This window comes from Thalassophryne amazonica, chromosome 18, assembly GCF_902500255.1.
Source record: "Thalassophryne amazonica chromosome 18, fThaAma1.1, whole genome shotgun sequence".
In the NCBI taxonomy this organism is placed as follows: domain Eukaryota; kingdom Metazoa; phylum Chordata; class Actinopteri; order Batrachoidiformes; family Batrachoididae; genus Thalassophryne; species Thalassophryne amazonica.
The window spans coordinates 53790905-53799064 of record NC_047120.1 but is presented as its reverse complement, the minus strand read 5'-3'; positions in this window follow the sequence as shown (position 1 = coordinate 53799064).

Genomic DNA, 8160 nt, shown 5'->3' with positions numbered 1-8160 from the left:
GGAGTCAAGCCGCTGCTCCTCCACGTCGAAAGAAGTCAGTTGAGGTGGCTCGGGCATCTTTTCCGGATGCCCCCTGGACGCCTCGCTGGAGAGGTGTTCCGGGCACGTCCCATTGGGAGGAGGCCCCAGGGAAGACCCAGGACACGCTGGTGGGACTACATCTCTCGGCTGGCTTGGGAACGCCTTGGGGTTCCCCCGGAGGAGCTGGGGGATGTGTGTGTAGATCGGGAGGTCTGGGCGGCTTTGCTTGAGCTGCTGCCCCCGTGACCCGACTCCGGATAAAGCGGAAGAAAATGGATGGATGGATGGAATTTTGCATGCTTTTTTTTTTTTTTTTTTTTTAACAACGCAATGTGTTCTATGTCCTCATCAAGCAGGTTGGTCGCGGCACCGCGAAGGCAGAGCACGCGCATTGTGTTCTGCGTGTCTGTTTATAAGAATCTTCTAGCCCAGAAGAAAAAAGAGAGCCAACAACTACCCATAACTGTGTTCTTAACTCGGAAAAAGACACCTGCACCGAGGTGTCACTCAGTGAAAAAAGATGCGACAGCGGAACGGCGCCAGGACGAAGAGGTGCGATCAGAGGAACTGTGAAATACTGGTCCGTCACTATTAATAATTTCTTATGTGTCCAACCTCGTAGGTTGATCGTTAAATTTAAATTTGTTAATTCTAAAAGCCATCATAATTATTTATAGGAAAACGTTCTATTTTTATTTCTCAAACAAATGTTTGGGCCTGAAAACAGGTTGGTCTTATTTTTCTACTAAGGTTTGAACTTTGCGAGTGTTTACACACGAGAGAAAAGTAAGAAAATGTTAATGCCTGTCTGAGAAAAGTGTATAAAGTCTGTAGTGAGGGGTTTTACAGCCTTAAAACATCTATAATAATTGTAACAAATAACGCTGACTACTTTGCGGATTTTGTTTATTACTGGTTATTTTTAGAACGTAACTCCTGCGATAAACGATGGACCACTGTAATATTAAAAAGGGGGGAACAAGAAAAAGTAAAGCGTGTTGAAACAGTCGTATTATGTATGACGTGGCCCTTACTTTTGACCCATGTACAAACTAAAATTGACCTTTGTCACCATTTTTTTTCTTATAACATCCAGCCCAAACTATACCTTGTTGGAATCTTTATGATCAGACAAACAATGGACTGCATTTACAGTATTTAGTGATTTTCTTTCTGAATCAGAAGCTCCAAGCACTTTATAATGATGCCTTGCGCTCACATATCGGTATCAGAGTGCTGTCATGCTGTCGTGCTCTCAGCAACTGGGGGATTAAGGATCTTACCCAAGCACCCTTAGTGATTTTCCACTCTGGTGGGAGTTTGAACCAACAATGTTCTTGTCTCAAGTCCAACGCTTAACCACGAGACCTTCACCTCCCCCATATGTGGTATGCTTTACAATATGATTGGAGCATTTTTAAATTATGACCCCTTCTTTGACCCCTACATGGCCACAGGACAATGCAGACTGAGGAGAAAAATTTCCATCAGTTTAATGCACATTTTTGCAAAAAAAAAAAAAAGCAGAAGAAGGTGAAATATTTGTAGCAGATTATTTTTTAGATGCCTTTAAAAAGCACCAGAGTGTCTTTAATTGCTCTTCCTCCATAAGAGCGCAGGTTGATGTGCTTATTAAAGCAATGAAACTACTATCAGACCCAGCAATCATATCCTCCCACAACCCCCCATAGTCATTTTACGTCTCCTCTGCATAAGCCACAACCGTGCATAGTTTGAATCCCAGCGCCCCGCCAATCCGGAGAACTCATCACAACGGCGGGGAACAAGGTGTGAAGTGTCAAAACTGGACACCCAGCCAGTGCTTTTCCGCCGCGCTTCCTCCGACACTCGTCCCACACCACTGGCGGTGTGAGAAATGATTGACTGAGAGGTTGATTATGCTTCTTCTTCCAGCCAGGTGGTTGGCAGGAAGACAGGCGCATATCACCAGATTGCTGCATCAGCCAAAGTGTGAGGCCACAGTTACTGGCATCAGTGTGTCTGGACCAACATCACACGAATAATAAAAAGATGCAGAGATGTCAATCATTCCCCCTGTTTAGTTGTTTGCTGGCAGCGCTCGCTCCCTGTCTTGTATCTTGTATCATTTGAGAGTTTTGCCTTTTGAGTAACGCTGAGATAGAAGACAGGCGAGGATGCGCAGCGAAGAAACTCGAGGTTCTAGTGGGAGTTGGGGAGGTGGTGGGGGGGGGGGTGGTGGTCTTTGATGTTGTGGAGTTTCATAGAGGCAAATAACTCACTTTGATATTTCATAAGCCATCTCTACTCAAAAAAAAAAAAAAAAGAAAAAAGGGTAAAAACTGACGCCAAGGATGCACACAGCTGTGCGCGCACACTGTCAAAGATTAGGTTTGAACTAGCAGCCGGCTGAAATATTTGCAGGCGTTTTGCTGCAGATATTTGTCTTACAAGCGACAGATTGTGGAAGTTTCAATTTTCCAGAGGTACGGCGAGCGAATGTCTGTCCTGTTTGATTTTCTGAGGAAGATAAATTAGTGTTTGGATGAACATAAAAGGTAATGTATTCATAAAAGCTGTGATGAGTGCAGCTGTCGCCAGCATCTGACATCCAATCTGAGACAAGCCGCCCGGGGACGTTGGACCATCCTCCGCTGTGTGAGTGTGTGTGAAGAGATTTATGCGTATTGGCTAAACATGAATTTGTCATCTGATGGAATACAATTCCAGTTTTTTTTTTTTTTGTCAGATAGGATTATTTCTTAAAAACACCAAAGATTGGATAATAGCTCAAGGTACATTAATAGTCAATGATGCAGAGCCTTTAAACTGACACTAGCAAATACTTTGTAGCGTGCAGTCGATGGTATTGGGTTTGCTTCCCAAACAGAAGGTTCCCAGGTCAAGACCGTACATGCCCTTTCTCTATGTACTTCTGGAGTTACTTCAGGAAGGGTCTGGCGATGTAAAACCTGCGGCACACTAATACTGTATACAAAGTGATATCGGATGCACTGTGGTGACCCAAAGCAACAAGATGGAAACCAAAAGACTCAGCATTTCAGGAGTGACGTTCATGCCTTTGAAATCAAGAGGGACCTGGGAAGATATTATGGAGTTATGAGGTAGCTAGACAGAGGTGTTAAGACAAGGTGCTAATCAGTGACCCAAGGCACCAACGCTGCTAGATGTCTTTGGAGGTTGAAGATAAGTGAATTTTTGAAGTCCCAACCTCCGACTGTCTAAAATGTACCCTACCTAGAATAGTGCAGCAGATAACAGAATATTTGCAGAGAAATACTTCAAATGGTGATAAAAGCACCAAATTTGGCAGACGTACACCTTAGACATTACTCTTTTGAAAAAAACGACGGGCCACTTGAATTTTCAATAGGCGGCCACGTAGAGGTCAGTTGAAGAATTACATAGGGGTCAAAATATAAAAATGCTCCAGTCATATTGAAAATTATACCACATTATTTGTCTGATTTTAAAGATTCCAAAAAGGTATAGTTTGGACTATCGAGTTATGGGTTAAAAACAACAAGAATGGTGACAAAGTTCAGTTTCAGTTTGTACAGGGGTCAAAAGTTAGAGTTGCTCCAGTTTTGTTCAAAGGTGATGCATATTATTGGTTGAGTTAACAGGGTTTCAAAAAGGAATAGTTTGCACCATGTAACTACGTTTTTTACACCACTTTTTTAAGGCTCTACTGCAACATGAAAAGTGGCGTATGTTTGACACATTTAATGGCGCTGTCTTTAATTACTGTGAAAAAAAAAAACAAAAAACACTGCAATGGATGAAAGAGGTTCACTGGAGCACATCTTGAGCTCTTGCCCAAGAGCACTGGGAGATGGGCGCTACCGTTGGCGACATGACCAGATGCTGAAGGTTATTGCAGACGTCATCAGCACAGGGATCTCTAGCAGCAGGCAACAGCAACCAGCAGAGTATTCTATCACATTTGTAAAGGCTGGGGAGAAACCACAGCAGATCCTAAGACCAACAGGAGTGCTGCTGGCAACAGCACGGGACTGGCAGCTGAAGGTTGACATTGGGAGCCAGCTTAAATTCCCAGAAAACATTGCAGTGACCACACTCAGGCCGCACATAGTCTTGGTGTCACAAACAATAAGGTAAGTGGTCCTGCTGGAGTTGACTGTTGACTGAAGATGTGTCTGAGTTGCACCAAAAGTGTTTGTGAAAACCAAAGTAGACAAACTTCCTAAGTATTTTGAATAGAAGCCTGTTAACGGCGACGAAACAGTTTTTATGAACAAAATGCTGCTTGTTGCCTGTAAGATGGTGTTAGTTTGACACAGTTCCTTGGGTGTGATGAGCCAAACAGAACCGCTTTAGATCACAGCCCCGCCGCGGGCTGCGAACCCTTCCACAGCCACTGAGAAAATATCCGCCCTTCCACCGCCCCGCGTTGAAACCAGAAGTGAACTTACAAGCCGTGCTCATTGGTCGGTTGTGTTTGGGAGTATATGCTCACGTATTTACTTTATTGACACACTCTGTGTCAAAACAGCCACCCAGTACCTAAAAATATATTTTAATAAAACACCTGAGCCAAAGTTAGCATGTTAACTTTTAGTTTGCAGCGTAACTCTGAAAAAAGACTAGTGCTCGGGCTTGATCTTGATCCAAATTCCCATTCTTTGTTTGATTGCATTTTGGAAATCTCCTCATTGTGCATGGAAAGGCAAAAGCAGGAACGCACCGGCAGACTTTCCCTCTTTGCCAGCGCTCCGGCTTTGCAGCGATTCCTGCGTGGAAAGTCCTGCCCAAGCCTCGCTCGCGGTCTGAGTCTGGGCTTTTGCCGGTACATCACACAGGTTGAGGTTTTCACAGCAGATGCGATGCTCATCTCCTGGCAGCTTTGGATTCAAGCTTGTTATTCTCCTCAGTAAGACATGAAGCACGCGCGTGCGCTCTAATTAGAACACATCTCCCGGTGAGAGAGAGAGACGCCGAGGTCTGACGACTCCTCCAATCTAATCAGCTTTCGCTCGGCCGCAGGAAGCAGACTCCCGCTCGTCTGACAAACGGGGACGGCGGCGAGAAGATGGCACTGAACAACTGTTTCTATTTTAGAAGACTCTGCAGAATTTCACAGATCTGAGTCTTGAAAGGGCACGCGCCCAACAAAACCCGACACCCTCTCACTCTCAGCTGGAGATGAATTCTAAAGTGGTGGTGGTGGTGGGGTACAGGTGGACGGCTGGTGCGCATGCAGCACGAAGCATCTGAATGAAAATGAAGAATTAATATTGATTTGCTGCTCATATGGAGGCTTTTATTAAAATATATGGCCAATAGAACGCCACAGCAGGTGGGCTTAGAAATGCACAATTAGACATCATTTCTTCATCCCTCTGCCACGTGCATGTCACATGCATGCGCTTACAGTATTAAGTGCCGTCCCTGCAGACTGGACTTCTAACAGCGCTCTGCAAATAGTTGTAGAACATGTATCATTACGTACTTGAGACTGTGCCATAGTTGTCAGCACTTCATTTTAATTTGGCTCCTAAGTCACTGGTGATTTTCACCGCTGGGACACCCTGTCGGCTGCAGAATTTAAAGTATTCTGAGGCGTTAGGGCTCTGCCTCTGCAGTGTCAGCTACCTGGGAGCCTCGTTCGATCTCATCTGCAAATCTCGAGCAAAGGAGTAGGGATGCCGTGTGAGTGCCCACTCACATTCTGATGCAGAACGCCTTCAGTGTTGCACTTTTCTGCGTGCTTATGCTGCTACCGGGGAGTTCGACGGTAACTGTAATATATATGCTGATGTGAGGGAGGAATTCCTTTTTAAAATAATCCTTTTATACAATTTTTCATCTTAATTTTAAGGTCATTAAAAATTCAAAATGTATGCTTGAAATATGACTGTTTGAAATTTGTCTAATCAACAGAATTATTCTAATCCCTGTTTTTCACTAATCCCAGACTGGGTAACTGAATACATGAATGTCTAATCTGGTAGAAAACAATAAGAACAGATGCCTTAAAGTAAAGTTCTGATCAAGTGTAGATTCTTTAAATGACAGTACTGCTGATGATACAAGTTGAGACAGTAATACGACAAGAAGTATTCCAACTGCAAGAGAAGAACAGTTAGTGTTCCTGCCCCTCACTGACAGAGGAGGGCGGAGATAATGATTCCCCTTAATTTGCAGGAAGGAGTGTGAGGACTTTTTTTTGTATGATCCCAAGGAAGGGGCAGGTTTGATCAAATTTTTGGAGGTGATGATCATTTACAGTAGTGTTCAGAATAATAGTAGTGCTATGTGACTAAAAAGATTAATCCAGGTTTTGAGTATATTTCTTATTGTTACATGGGAAACAAGGTACCAGTAGATTCAGTAGAATCTCACAAATCCAACAAGACCAAGCATTCATGATATGCACACTCTTAAGGCTATGAAATTGGGCTATTAGTAAAAAAAAAAAAAGTAGAAAAGGGGGTGTTCACAATAATTGTAGCATCTGCTGTTGACGCTACAAACTCAAAACTATTATGTTCAAACTGCTTTTTTAGCAATCCTGTGAATCACTATACTAGTATTTAGTTGTATAACCACAGTTTTTCATGATTTCTTCACATCTGCGAGGCATTTAGTCAACCAACTTGTGGCACCTTTCAGCTGTTATTCCACTCCAAAATTCTTTAACAACATTCCACAAGTCATTCACATTTCTTGGTTTTGCTTCAGAAACAGCTTTTTTGATGTCACCCCACAAGTTCTCAATTGGATTTAGGGCTGGGGATTGGGCAGGCCACTCCAAAACATTAATTTTGTTGGTTTGGAACCAAGATTTTGCTCGTTTACTAGTGTGCTTGGGGTCATTGTCTTGTTGAAACACCCATTTCAAGGGCATGTCCTCTTCAGCATAAGGCAACATGACCTCTTCAAGTATTTTGACATATCCAAACTGATCCATGATACCTGCTATGCGATATATAGGCCCAAAACCATAGTAGGAGAAACATGCCCATATCATGATGCTTGCACCACCATGCTTCACTGTCTTCACTGTGAACTGTGGTTTGAATTCAGAGTTTGGGGGTTGTCTCACAAACTGTCTGTGGCCCTTGGACCCAAAAAGAACAATTTTACTCTCATCAGTCCACAAAATATTCCTCCATTTCTCTTTAGGCCAGTTGATGTGTTCTTTGGCAAATTGTAACCTCTTCTGCACATGTCTTTTATTTAACAGAGGAGCTTTGCGGGGGATTCTTGCAAATAAATTAGCTTCACACAGGCTTCTTCTAACTGTCACAGCACTTACATGTAACTCCAGACTGTCTTTGATCATCCTGGAGCTGATCAATGGGTGAGCCTTTGCCATTCTGGTTATTCTTCTATCCATTTTGATGGCTGTTTTCCATTTTCTTCCACGTGTCTCTGGTTTTTTTTGTCCATTTTAAAGCATTGGAGATCATTGTAGATGAACAGCCTATAATTTTTTGCACCTACGTATAAGTTTTTCCCTCTCCAATCAACTTTTTAATCAAACTATGCTGTTCTTCTGAACAATATCTTGAATGTCCCATTTTCCTCAGGCTTTCAAAAAGAAAAGCATGTTCAACAGGTGCTGGCTTCATCCTTACATAGGGGACACCTGATTCACACCTGTTTGTTCCACAAAATTGACAAACTCACTGACTGAATGCCACACTACTATTATTGTGAACACCCCCTTTTCTACTTTTTTTTTTTACTAATAGCCCAATTTCATAGCCTTAAGAGTGTGCATATCATGAATGCTTGGTCTTGTTGGATTTGTGAGAATCTACTGATTCTGCTGGTACCTTGTTTCCCATGTAACAATAAGAAATATACTGAAAACCTGGATTAATCTTTTTAGTCACATAGCACTACTATTCTTCTGAAAACTACTGTAGTTCCAAATTCTTCATCTTATCTACTTCTTTAATATTCTCAAAATGCTCCCTTTATGACATCACAAAGCTATACAATCTCCTTAAGAGATGTATAGCTAAATGCATGAAAAATTTAAAACAAGTTTGAGATTTATTTTAGAATTTTAGAATTTTCATCCATTTAGCTGATTCATTTATGTGACATGATCAGAAAAAAAAACTAAAAAAAATCACATTGAACATGAAAAGTAGTTATTATTCT